The following is a 13,310-nucleotide window of genomic DNA, read 5'->3' on the forward strand; positions in this document are numbered from 1 at the left end:
ACACTTGTTTTGATGGGTAAGGCATTCTGTTTATCGTACTATTCTGTTCAAAACACTCAAGGTCAGCAGAGAGGCCACAATTCTAGCAGAATTATAATTTCTATTTTAAATTACTTTTGTAATCATGCTGCTGCTGCTGCTGCTGCTGCTAAGTCGCTTCAGTCGTGTCCGACTCTGTGCGACCCCATAGACAGCAGCCCACCAGGCTCCCCTGTCCCTGGGATTCTCCAGGCAAGAACACTGGAGTGGGTTGCCATTTCCTTCTCCAATGCATGAAAGTGAAAAGTGAAAGTGAAGTCGCTCAGTCGTGTCCGACTCTTCAGGACCCCATGGACTGCAGTCCTCTGTCCATGGGATTTTCCAGGCAAGAGTACTGGAGTGGGGTGCATAGCCTTGCTTTATTGGTGATTGTAACAAATAGCACCTTTCCCTTATAAAAAAAAAAAATGTTCATCTTTGGTCTCTATATGATAAGCTGTGTCCAGGCTGGTGGTTACTGAATATTTTCACTATTTTAATTTAGAAAATATTATCATGCTGACATTGTGTCAATACTGTAGTGTGTCATTGGCTTTTCTCCAAGGGTACACCTAAAAGGCCCCAATGTAACCTAAGTGGCTTTGTGGAAAGAATAGAAATCCAGCAGACAAAACAATATTCTGCAGGAACCTGGCTGACTCCTTTGTGAGACCTCAGAGACTTTCAGAAATACTGGGAAAGACTTCCTTCCCAATATTGATAGTTACTGGGGTTCTAATCCTGTCAAAACTTCCTAACCTCATAGTCACTGGAATTTAAATGGGTTTGTTTCAGAGTTCCCCTAAAATAAGCCTTAATTTTCCTTAAGGGTTCCATGTAGCTAGAAAAGTGAATGTAGATCTCTTTCTACTCATGTAGCTCATGTTACTAGGTTACTTCAGGCAACGTCTGTGGAGAATTTACCTAAAAATCTCTACTGAAGAAGACATTTCAGAGAGAATTATAGCATCAGTGCAATAATCAGTGCAATAAGCCTACCCATGGCCTAGATATTTTACTGTGTTTGAATTCCTGGTCTTTAAATTAAGACACTTTGTTTCTCATCCATTTGGTTTTTGATAAGTGATAAATTAGCCTTCAAGTCTTACAATTAGCATAATTAGGAAATTACTTTTTGAAAAAGTGACTGAATTACATTGCACTATATAAATTCATAACGCTCAAACTACCGCACAATTGCACTCATCTCACACGCTAGTAAAATAATGCTCAAAATTCTCCAAGCCAGGCTTCAGCAATATGTGAACCATGAACTTCCTGATGTTCAAGCTAGTTTTAGAAAAGGCAGAGGAACCAGAGATCAAATTGCCAACATCCGCTGGATCATAGAAAAAGCAAGAGAGTTCCAGAAAAACATCTATTTCTGCTTTATTGACTATGCCAAAGCCTTTGACTGTGTGGATCACAATAAACTGTGGAAAATTCTGAAAGAGATGGGAATACCAGACCACCTGATCTGCCTCTTGAGAAATTTGTATGCAGGTCAGGAAGCAACAGTTAGAACTGGACATGGGACAACAGACTGGTTCCAAATAGGAAAAGGAGTTTGTCAAGGCTGTATATTGTCACCCTGTTTATTTAACTTATATGCAGAGTACATCATAAGAAACGCTGGACTGGAAGAAACACAAGCTGGAATCAAGATTGCCAGGAGAAATATCAATAACCTCAGATATGCAGATGACACCACCCTTATGGCAGAAAGTGAAGAGGAACTCAAAAGCCTCTTGATGAAAGTGAAAGTGGAGAGTGAAAAAGTTGGCTTAAAGCTCAACATTCAGAAAACAAAGATCATGGCATCCAGTCCCACCACTTCATGGGAAATAGATGGGGAAACAGTGGAAACAGTGTCAGACTTTATTTTTCTGGGCTCCAAAATCACTGCAGATGGTGACTGCAGCTGGTGACTGCAGCCATGAAATTAAAAGATGCTTACTCCTTGGAAGGAAAGTTATGACTAACCTAGATAGCATATTCAAAAGCAGAGACATTACTTTGCCAACAAAGGTTCGTCTAGTCAAGGCTATGGTTTTTCCTGTGGTCATGTATGGATGTGAGAGTTGGACTGTGAAGAAGGCTGAGCACCAAAGAATTGATGCCTTTGAACTGTGGTGTTGGAGAAGACTCTTGAGAGTCCCTTGGACTGCAAGGAGATCCAACCAGTCCATTCTGAAGGAGATCAGCCCTGGGATTTCTTTGGAAGGAATGATGCTAAAGCTGAAACTCCAGTACTTTGGCCACCTCATGCGAAGAGTTGACTCATTGGAAAAGACTCTGATGCTGGGAAGGATTGGGGGCAGGAGGAGAAGGGGACGACAGAGGATGAGATGGTTGGATGGCATCACTGACTCGATGGACGTGAGTCTCAGTGAACTCTGGGAGTTGGTGATGGACAGGGAGGCCTGGCATGCCGGGATTCATGGGGTCACAGAGTCGGACACTACTGAGCAACTGATCTAATCTGATATAAATTCAATCTAAAATTTTAACATCTATTTTTTATCCAACAAAATTAATTTGAATTACCAGAATTTTTGAACCTATAAATATCCTACATAACTTAAGTCTGGTGTACTAGACTGATTTATACCTTAATATGAATTATTCTAATCTCCTTTTCAGATTGCCTAACTGGTGTTCTATAACTATGTATGTTTCTTCCCACAAAACTGAAGTTATTTAAGGAAGAGTCTATATCTTATTTACCTTTGTCTCCCTGGTGTCTGGTAGAGTTCCTACCTATTTTTTTAATTATATTGAAAGAATTGGATAGTTATTTAGAAAGGGAAATGGATTTTGAGTGGAGGTCATTTGCACTGTGGGACAAATTAAGGACAGGATTATCTATGTAAATATTGGATGCCTATCAAGGTTGAGGATAGGATGTATTGAGGGAGACAGCAAGGAATAAGCATATACTTTAACCCTTTGTAATTTTTCTGAGAGCTCTGAAAGTGCCAGACCCTCCATACTGTTAAAATTAGTTTCTTGCTATTTTTAACAATTGCTGATACCTAATAGCATCACTGACTGAATGGACATGAATCTGAGAAAACTCCAGGAGACAGTGGAGGACAGGAGAGCCTGATGTGCTACAGTCTGTGAAGTCAAAAAGAGTCAGATACAACTCAGCAACTGAACAACAATAAGCTCTTATTAGCACAGGGCAGAAGTATTCACTTTTCCAAGGATGATCTCAGCAAGGAGGTCTTCTAGAGAGAAGTCTGTCCTCTGGTAAAACTCACAGAGACCAGCTAGAGTTAAGTGTTGCAACAATCAATATTGGCAAGGATGCTAATGTGGGGAATCAGCCCTGGAAACTTCCAGTCTCTCCTACAATCACAAAGCTAGAACTTCAGTTCCTGACCACACCAGGGTAAGGACTGGGGCTCCCCCAGTCATGCAGTGTATAGACACTTTGCACAAAGACTTAAGTTTCTTTCCTGAAGTCTTTTTTTTTTTAACTTATTTATTTTAATTGGAGGCTAATTACTTTACAATATTGTATTGGTTTTGCCATACATCAACATGAATCTGCCACGGGTGTACACGTGTTCCCCATCCTGAACCCCACTCCCACCTCCCTCCCCATATGATGTCTCTGGGTCATCCCAGTGCACCAGCCCCAAGCATCCTGTATCCTGCATCGAACCTGGACTGGGAATTCATTTCTTATACGATATTATACATGTTTCAATGCCATTCTCCCAAATCATCCCACCCTCTCCCTCTCCCACAGAGTCCAAAAGACTGTTTTATACATCTGTGTTTCTTTTGCTGTCTCGCATACAGGGTTATCATTACCATCTTTCTAAATTTCATATATATACATTAATAAACTGTATTGGTGTTTTTCTTTCTGGCTTACTTCACTCTGTATAATAGGCTTCAGTTAAAAAACTGGAAATAGAACTGCCTTATGACCCAGCAATCCCACTGCTGGGCATACAAACCTAGGAAACTAGAATTGAAAGAGACACGTATACCCCAATGTTCATCACAGCACTGTTTATAATAGCCAGGACATGGAAGCAACCTAGACGTCCATTAGCAGATGAATGGATAAGAAAGCTGTGGTACATATACACAATGGAGTATTACTCAGCCATTAAAAAGAATACATTTGAATCAGTTTCCTGAAGTCTTAATGTATGGATCCTTCAGATCTCCACGGATAATGAGGTACCCACACAACAGCCACCGCTTCTTTCTCTGTGTTTTCCCAGGAAACTCTATCAACACTGTTCTATGCTTGGTTTGTGTCCTGAATTGTCTTCTGCCTTTTTTGTTTAACAAAGATGAAGCTCAATATTGTGAGAATTAATGCACATGTTTTAACTAAATGCCAACCAGATGCTCAAAGCTAAATCTACTCAATAAGGTGTACACAGTTAATGGTATATTGTTTGAAAAACCTCCTTTAAAAATCTCCTTTTTTTTCCCTGAAATTTGACAGTATTTCTAAGCAAAATTAAGTAGAAATCAACTCACATTTCAAATCAACAAATATTTAAGTACCTGTTGTGTTTGAGTTTGCTCTTTTCCTTATATATCTCTTAATATTAACTACTTCAATAGCATAAAGAAAAAGATATTACTATGTTTGCACACCTTTAATGTTTGATTTGAATTTATACGACTCTTTTTAGAAATTCTGATTCAGGAATCTGGATTCATGAGTTTGGGATTTTAGTTGCAGTACTAAGCCGATTTTAACAAGCTGCTATTACCAATCAATCCTATGAGCCATGATTATACCCACTGAGGTTTTCTTCTCGATTTAATTAAAATAATTGAAGGAAAATTGAAAGGGGAAATTTTGGAACGTGAGTGGGCAATTATCTGAAACACTGTATATCAGGAACCAAAGTCCTATTAATTGGTTGTTTTTTAATTCCTAAAACTTATTTTCTGGGGGAGGGGGGAAAGGAAAAATTTAAGTAAAATGTGGTATTTTTACTACTAACTCCATATTCTGGTAGTAAAAATCCCATTATTTAATGATTGTTATATATTAACATCATCAAATACTGACCACACAGTTTAAAGCAAAATTACACACGCTAAATGTTGCCTTTATGCAGCTGTGACAATAGCAGAGAGTGAAGCATTACGTAGCCTGTGTCATGGCCCATCTTGTTTGGGGAAAGGGCCTCATTTCAATTATAGTCAATATAATTTAAGTTAATCACTTTTTAGGAGTCATTATTTATTCAGCTTTAATAACTTACTCATGAACATTGTAATAGTTTAAGTAACAAAGTATATGAAAAAGATCACATAATCCCATCGTCCCCACTTCTAGTTACTTAATATTTAGGTGAGTCCAAGCAGATGCATTTTTAAATTTAAATAAATATTATCCAATTATTTCTTTTGAAAGTTGAAGGGATTGCCTAGAGATCTGAGATTCTGCAAATGCAAATAGAAGAGCTAAAATCATGGGAATTTAAGTAATAAAATAAATGGGACTTGAGTAGACTCCAACAAACAGTGAGTTTCCTGAAAAGTATCATGTAAGTTGATTGGGGTCCCTTTACCACTCACATAGCTGCTATTACCAGATTGGATGCATGGAAGGACAAAAAGGCAGAAACTGAATTTTAAAGATAAAGATGACTATTGGTATATCTCTTCCCCAGTTTGAAACAAGTGCAAGTTTGTTGAGCAGTAACTTTGACCAAGTACTCAGGCTTCCCCAGTGGTGCAGTATAAAGAATCCACCTACCAATGCAGGTGATGCAAGAGATGCAGTTTTGATCCCTGAGTCAAGAAGATCCCCTGGAAAAAGAAGTGGCAACACAGTATTCTTTCCTGGAAGTCTGGCCAGCTGCTAAGCAACTGAGGAAACACAAAAACAGCTGATTTCACCACACATATGCCAGAACTGAAAGTTATGAAACATCTGATTAACAAAAATGGTGGTCTCATATTGTCATCCTTACCTCCTTGAAAATAGTAATTTAAGCTTCTATATTTTATTTCCACATTAATCATTTGAAAAGTTCCTCTTTCTGACATGCTTATTTCACACCCTTTGCTATTTTTCATTCTAATATCTGCCTTTTTCTTTTAAATATGGAAGGATATTCAGAAATATTAGACCTTTAATAACAATTTATGCTGCAGATGTCTTCTTTCCTGAAGAATAATATAAGCATATTTATATAGTCAAAATAAAACTGAAACATATGAAATATGAGTATACTAGGATATTGGGAAAGAAATGCAAAAAAAGAAAATGGCTGTCTGGGCAGGCCTTACAAATAGCTGTGAAAAGAAGAGAAGTGAAAAGCAAAGGAGAAAAGGATAGATATAAGCATCTGAATGCAGAGTTCCAAAGAATAGAAAGGAGAGATAAGAAAGCCTTCCTCAGCGATCAATGCAAAGAAATAGAGGAAAACAACAGAATGGGAAAGACTAGAGATCTCCTCAAGAAAATTAGAGATACCAAGGGAACATTTCCTGCAAAGATGGGCTCGATAAAGGACAGAAATGGTATGGACCTAACAGACGCAGAAGATATTAATAAAAAGAGGTGGCAAGAATACACAGAAGAACTGTACAAAAAAGACCTTCATGACCAAGATACTAACGATGGTGTGATCACTCACCTAGAGCCAGACATTCTAGAATGTGAAGTCAAATGGGCCTTAGACAGCATCGCTGTTAACAAAGCTAGTGGAGGTGATAGAATTCCAGTTGACCTATTTCAAATCCTGGAAGATGATGCTGTGAAAGTGCTGCATGCAATATGCGAGCAAATTTGGAAAACTCAGAAGTGGCCACAGGACTGGAAAAGATCAGTTTTCATTCCAATCCCAAAGAAAGGAAATGCCAAAGAGTGCTCAAACTACCGCACAATTGCACTCATCTCACACGCTAATAAAGTAATGCTCAAAATTCTCTGAGCCAGGCTTCAGCAATACGTGAACCGTGAACTTCCAGATGTTCAAGCTGCTTTTAGAAAAGGCAGAGGAACAAGAGATCAAATTGCCAATATCTACTGGATCATCGACAAAGCAAGAGAGTTCCAGAAAAAGATCTACTTCTGCTTTATTGACTATGCCAAAGCCTTTGACTGTGTGGATCTCAATAAACTGTGGAAAATTCTGAAAGAGATAGGAATACCAGACCACCCGACCTGCCTCTTGAGAAACCTGTATTTAGGTCAGGAAGCAACAGTTAGAACTGGACATGGAACAACAGACTGGTTCCAAATAGGAAAAGGAATATGTCAAGGCTGTATATTTAACTTCTATGCAGAGTACATCAGTAGAAACGCTGGGCTGAAAGAAGCACAAGCTGGAATCAAGATTGCCGGGAGAAATATCAATAACCTCAGATATGCAGATGACACCACCTTTATGGCAGAAAGTGAAGAGGAACTAAAAAGCCTCTTGATGAAAGTGAAAGAGGAGAGTGAAAAGGTTGGCTTAAAGCTCAACATTCAGAAAACGAAGATCATGGCATCTGGTCCCATCACTTCATGGGAAATAGATGGGGAAACAATGGAAACAGTGTCAGACTTTACTTTTTTGGACTCCAAAATCACTGCAGATGGTGACTGCACCAATGAAAGTAAAAGCCGCTTACTCCTTGAAAGGAAAGTTATGACAAACCTAGATAGCATATTGAAAAGCAGAGATAAAAAAAAATAATAATAATAATAAATAAAAATTAAAAAAAGAATTACAGTTAAGGGAAGTGATAAAATAAAGTGCACCTAAAAAGCTAAAAAAAAAAAAAAGAATGCTGGAGTGGGATGCCATTTCCTACTCTGGGAGATCTTCTTGACTCAGAGATCGAACGCACGTCTCTTATGTCTCCTTCATTGGCAAGCAGATTCTTTACCACTTGCGCCACCTGGGAAACTACTTAATTGTTGACAGCAGGGGAATAACATGATTCAGATATATATCTTATGCCCCTAGAATGCCTGCACATACATATACCCAGTGAAGAAAAAGGGAAGCCTTAGAAAATGTACTTAAATAGCTTTCAACTTTACAAAAAACACTTTTTTTAAGATGAAGAAATAGAAGCCACGTTGCTGCTGCTGCTGCTGCTGCTAAGTCACTTCAGTCATGTCCGACTCTGTGCAACCCCATAGACGGCAGCCCACCAGGCTCCGCCGTCCCTGGGATTCTCCAAGCAAGAACACTGGAGTGGGTTGTCATTTCCTCCTCCAATGCATGAAAGTGAAAAGTGAAAGTGAAGTTGCTCAGTCGTGTCCAACTCCTAGCAACCCCATGGACTGCAGCCTACCAGGCTCCTCGGTCCATGGGATTTTCCAGGCAAGAGTACTAGAGTGGGGTGCCATTGCCTTCTTCAAGAAGCCGCATTAGAGGTGCATTTTTTTCCCTAATTTTACTTAGACTCTCTGGCTAGAGAGTCTAAGACTCTGTGACTTTAGAAATTTGAATTCAAATATCAAATTTTCAAGCCTTCAAAAAATTTCCCCTTGTCCTCAGAAAACTCTCATCTTAAAGCATGAAGCTCCTTCTTTTAAAGTGAAAACTTTGTACTCACCTAGGCTCTATATAGGTTTCCAAGGTGGCTTAGTGGTGGGGAGTCTTCCAGCCATACATGAGGCTTGGGTTCGATCCCTGGTTGAGGAAGATCCCCTGGAGAGGGAGGTGGCATCCCACTCCAGTATTCTTGCCTGGGAAATCCCATGCACAGAGGAGCCTGGCAAGATCTAATCCATGGGGTCACAAAAGAATCAGACACAACTTAGTGACTAAAGAACAAGCAGGCTCTCTATATTTTTAAAAACATTTCCATAAAAGAACCACAGTTCTTGATAATTATTCTGATTTGAATACTTTTGTTGCAATAGGGAATTTGTGGTACTAGAATTCATGTGATATCTTTCCAAATAAATTGCCTTCCAAATAAACAAAAAAAAAAAAAGAAAGAAAGAAAGAAAGAGAAGCAGAGATATTACCTTGCCAACAAAGGTCCATCTAGTCAAGGCTATGGTTTTTCCAGTGGTCATGTATGGAGGTGAGAGTTGGACTGTGAAGAAAGCTGAGCACCGAAGAATTAATGCTTTTGAACTGTGGCGTTGGAGAAGACTCTTGAGAGTCCCTTGGACTGCAAGGAGATCCAACCAGTCCATTCTAAAGGAGATCAGTCCTGGGTGTTCTTTGGAAGGAATGATGCTAAAGCTGAAACTCCAGTATTTTGGCCACCTCATGGGAAGAGGTGACTCATTGGAAAAGACTCTGATGCTGGGAGGGATTGGGGGCAGGAGGAGAAGGGGACGACAGAGGATGAGATGGCTGGATGGCATCACCAACTCGATGGACGTGAGTCTGAGTGAACTCTGGGAGATGGTGATGGACAGGGAGGCCTGGCATGCTGCGATTCATGGGGTCGCAGAGTCGGACACGACTGAGTGACTGAACTGAACTGAACTGAGGACATTGTATCCTGGTATAACCTGTTTTTTTCTTTCTAAACCATGGCATTGTTCTTTACACATCAACAAATATGTCATTCTCATTCTTTAGGTTTTTATTTTGTAGTGGAGATTAAATTATTTTTAGAAATAACATTGTATATAACACTTTCTTTTAGAGGGTATACACAAATTCTGTATAATTTCATGCATGGAGGTCAGATGTAGCAATTTTTATTCATTTTTTTAGCTTAATAATTCTATTCATTTTATTCACTTGACTGTTGCATTAACAGATATAACCCAAATTTAAAATGAAGAGCTTATTCAAACATGTTCTTCCCGTCCACAGTATCTCAGAAAACATGTGGGTAAGATGTCAGAGGACAAAGTCAAGATATGAAATGTGAATTTAAAGCTGAATTGAAGAGGTGCATACTCAATCTCTCTTCAGATACCTCTGAAATGTCTATCTCCAAGACTGAAATAAAACCATACCTCTTTGAAGCCAATAGGCCATTCTATCACCTTTTCACTGATGACCAAGCCTTGGTCATATGGAGCATGGGAGACAAACTCTCCTACCAACAGCCCAAGACCAGCAGGAAAATTCACCATGTTGTGGACATTATACTATGCCACATGGTTCTGTTTTTCATCTCTGCATACATGTTCCCCTGCACTGTGGATAAATTGGATTTTCCTCAGGATTGGCTGAAGCTGGAGGAGAAGTATAATTTGGAAGTGAGGCTTGCATTCATATTAGAAGTGGAAGGCACACCCCCACCAAGCAATCTTTTCCTCCACCTCCCACCCTCAGGTTTCTTTTTGGTAAAGGGTCGGTTTTGTTTATGTGTTCACCACCTCATAGGCTCAAGGGAAATGAAGTTTTACACTCTTGAGAAAGATGATTGAATGTTTGAATACAATCAGAAAATTCAAGGATGATGCTCAGAACAAAGATGGTGCTTAGAACATGGTTTAGACATTTTGGCCAATAACTCTGCTCAGAGCTTCTTGTAAGCTAATGCTTATATTTGAAAAAGGCAGTCTATTAATCAAGAAAAAAACTCTTAGACATATCCTATGGAAGGGCGGGGAGAAGCAGATTATTCTTAACAGATGAGGAATACGGTACCTGGTAACAAAAAGCACTTTTGCTTGAAAAATATATTGAATGAATAAAAAAATAAAATAAAAAAGGCACAACATGGATATTTTTGCCTTTGAGCTTGTTTTGGATGAGAATGTGATTATCTTGTTACAATGCATGGGAAAATCAGATGTAGCAATTTTTAACTGATTAATTTTAATCTACCTAGAACACAGAAAATGAATATTTTGAGAATCCTTTTGAAGCCATTCATTCTTGTGTTCTCTGTCTATGTCTCCCTCTTTCTCCTTCAATATGTGTGGGTCTATGTGCGTGTTTGTGTACTGTCTTTCCTCGTATTGTTCAATCATCCCAGTAACAATTTAATATTTTAAAAAATCACTTACCTTTGATGTACTGAAGATAATTTGAAAACAATGCTGCTGGTTGACTGATGCTTTAATATTCAGAGTAACAAGGTGATAAATTTTACTGCTCTATATCTTAGAGCCAGTGTCTATGTATTCAAAATTATAAAACAATAAAATACCTGAATACAAATCCATAAGAGTTATACTGCACATTGGTAATGTCTCACAAGGTTGTTATCTGGAATGTGTGTTGAAATGTATGGGATGTATGTTGTTATCTTGTATGTCAGTAGCACATCCTATCACACTATTAAATATTTGGTAATTATTTTCAGAGACACTGAAATGCCTGTACTATTGTCACACTTCATATTTTAACACACACCAAGGTATATGTTCATCTTCATAGTCAACAGATAACTTTGAGTTATATTTTCATTATTGCTGAAATGCACTGCTCCACTGAAGAGAGTTTTGATAATATGTGTGTATTAGCCCTACTTTTAAATCTCATTAAGAATAGAAACTGCTCTTCTCAAGTCCAAACATGCTATGCAATATCTTTGTGTAGTGCACAGGGAAGACACTGGATAAATATTTCTTAAATCTTGAGTTGTTCAAGCTGTGAAAGCAATTCTCATAGACAAATTCCAAAATGTTTAAAGTAATGGCAGCATCATTGGAAAAAATATAAAAATTTCAAACTGACTTTTGGCAGGAGCAGCATTCATTTGAATGTCTAAATCCTAGCATGTTTTCTTGAACCAGAAAGAAGTTTCATTACTCTGACATAGATTTGGCAAAAGTGAAAGTTGCTCAGTTGTGTCTGACTCCTTGAGACCCCAAGAACTATACAGTCCATGGGATTTTCCAAGCCAGAAAACTGGAGTAGGTAGTCGTTCCCTTCTCCAGGGGATCTGCCCAACCCAGGGATTGAACCCAGGTCTCCCGCACTGCAGGCAGATTTTTTACCAGCTGACGCATCATTTTGGCAAAAATCACCACAGTTCAGCTCAGTTGTGTCCGACTCAGTGATGTCTGACTCTTTGCAACCCCATGGATGTTGGGGTTGCAAACATCCTATGCTACAGTCCAAAGCATGACAGGCTTTCCTGTCCATCACCAATTCCTGGAGCTTGCTTAAACTCATGTCCATCGAGTCGATGATGCCATCCAATCATCACATCCTCTGTCATGTCCTTCTCCTCCTGCCTTCGGTCTTTCCTAGAATCAGGGTTTTTTTCCAATGAGTCAGTTGTTTCCATCAGGTGGCCAAAGTATTGGAGTTTCAGCTTCAGGATCAGTTCTGCAAATGAATATTCAGGACTGAAATCTGTTAGGGTTGACTGGGTGGATCTCCTTGCAGTCCAAGGGATTCTCAAGAGTTTTCTCCAACACCACAGTTCAAAAGCATCAGTTTGCCAGCGCTCAGCCTTCTTCATTGTCAACTCTCACATCCATCCCTGACTACTGAAAAAAGCATAGCTTTGACTAGATGGACCTTTTTCAGCAAAGTAATGTCTCTGTTTTTTAATATGCTATCTAGGTTGGTCATAGCTTTTCTTTCAAGGAGCAAGCATCTTTTAATTTCATGGCTACAGTCACCATCTGCAGTGATTTTGAAGCCCAAGAAAGTAAAGTCTGTCACCATTTCCACTGTTCACCATCTATTTTCCATGAAGTGATGGGACTGAATGCCATGATCTTAGTTTTTTGAATGTTGAGTTTTAACCCAACTTTTTCACTCTTCTCTTTCACATTTATCAAGAGGCTCTTTAGCTCCTCATCACTTTCTGCCATAAGGGTGGTGTCATCTGTTTTTCTGAGGTTACTGATATTTCTCCAGGCAAGCTTGATTCCAGCTTGTGCTTCATCCAGCATGGCATTTAGCATGATGTACTCTGCGTATAAGTTAAATAAGCATGGTGACCATATACAGCCTTGATGTACTCCTTTCCCAATTTAGAACCAGTCTGTGGCTCCAATCATGAACTCCTTATTGTCACATTCAGACTTTGGTTAAAAAAGTAGGGGAAAGCCACTAGACAATTCACATATGACCTAAATCAAATCCCTTAAGATTATACAGTGGAAGTGACAAATAGATTCAAGGTATTAGATCTGATAGACAGAGTGACTGAAGAACTATGGACAAATGTTCATAACATTGTATAGGAGGCAGTGATCAAGACCATCCTCAAGAAAAAGAAATGGATAAAGGCAAAATGGTTGCCTGAGGAGGGCTTACAAATAGCTGAGAAAGAAGAGATGCAAAAGGCAAAGGAGAAAAGGAAAGATATACCCCCATTTGAATGCAGAGTTCCAAATAAGCAAGGAGAAAGAAAGCCTTCATCGGTGATCAATGCAAAGAAATAGAGGAAAACAATAGAATGGGAAAGAC

Source organism: Bos grunniens, chromosome 17 (assembly GCF_055505025.1).
Source record: "Bos grunniens cultivar Pamir isolate PY7600 chromosome 17, Bosgru_T2T1.0, whole genome shotgun sequence".
In the NCBI taxonomy this organism is placed as follows: Eukaryota; Metazoa; Chordata; class Mammalia; order Artiodactyla; family Bovidae; genus Bos; species Bos grunniens.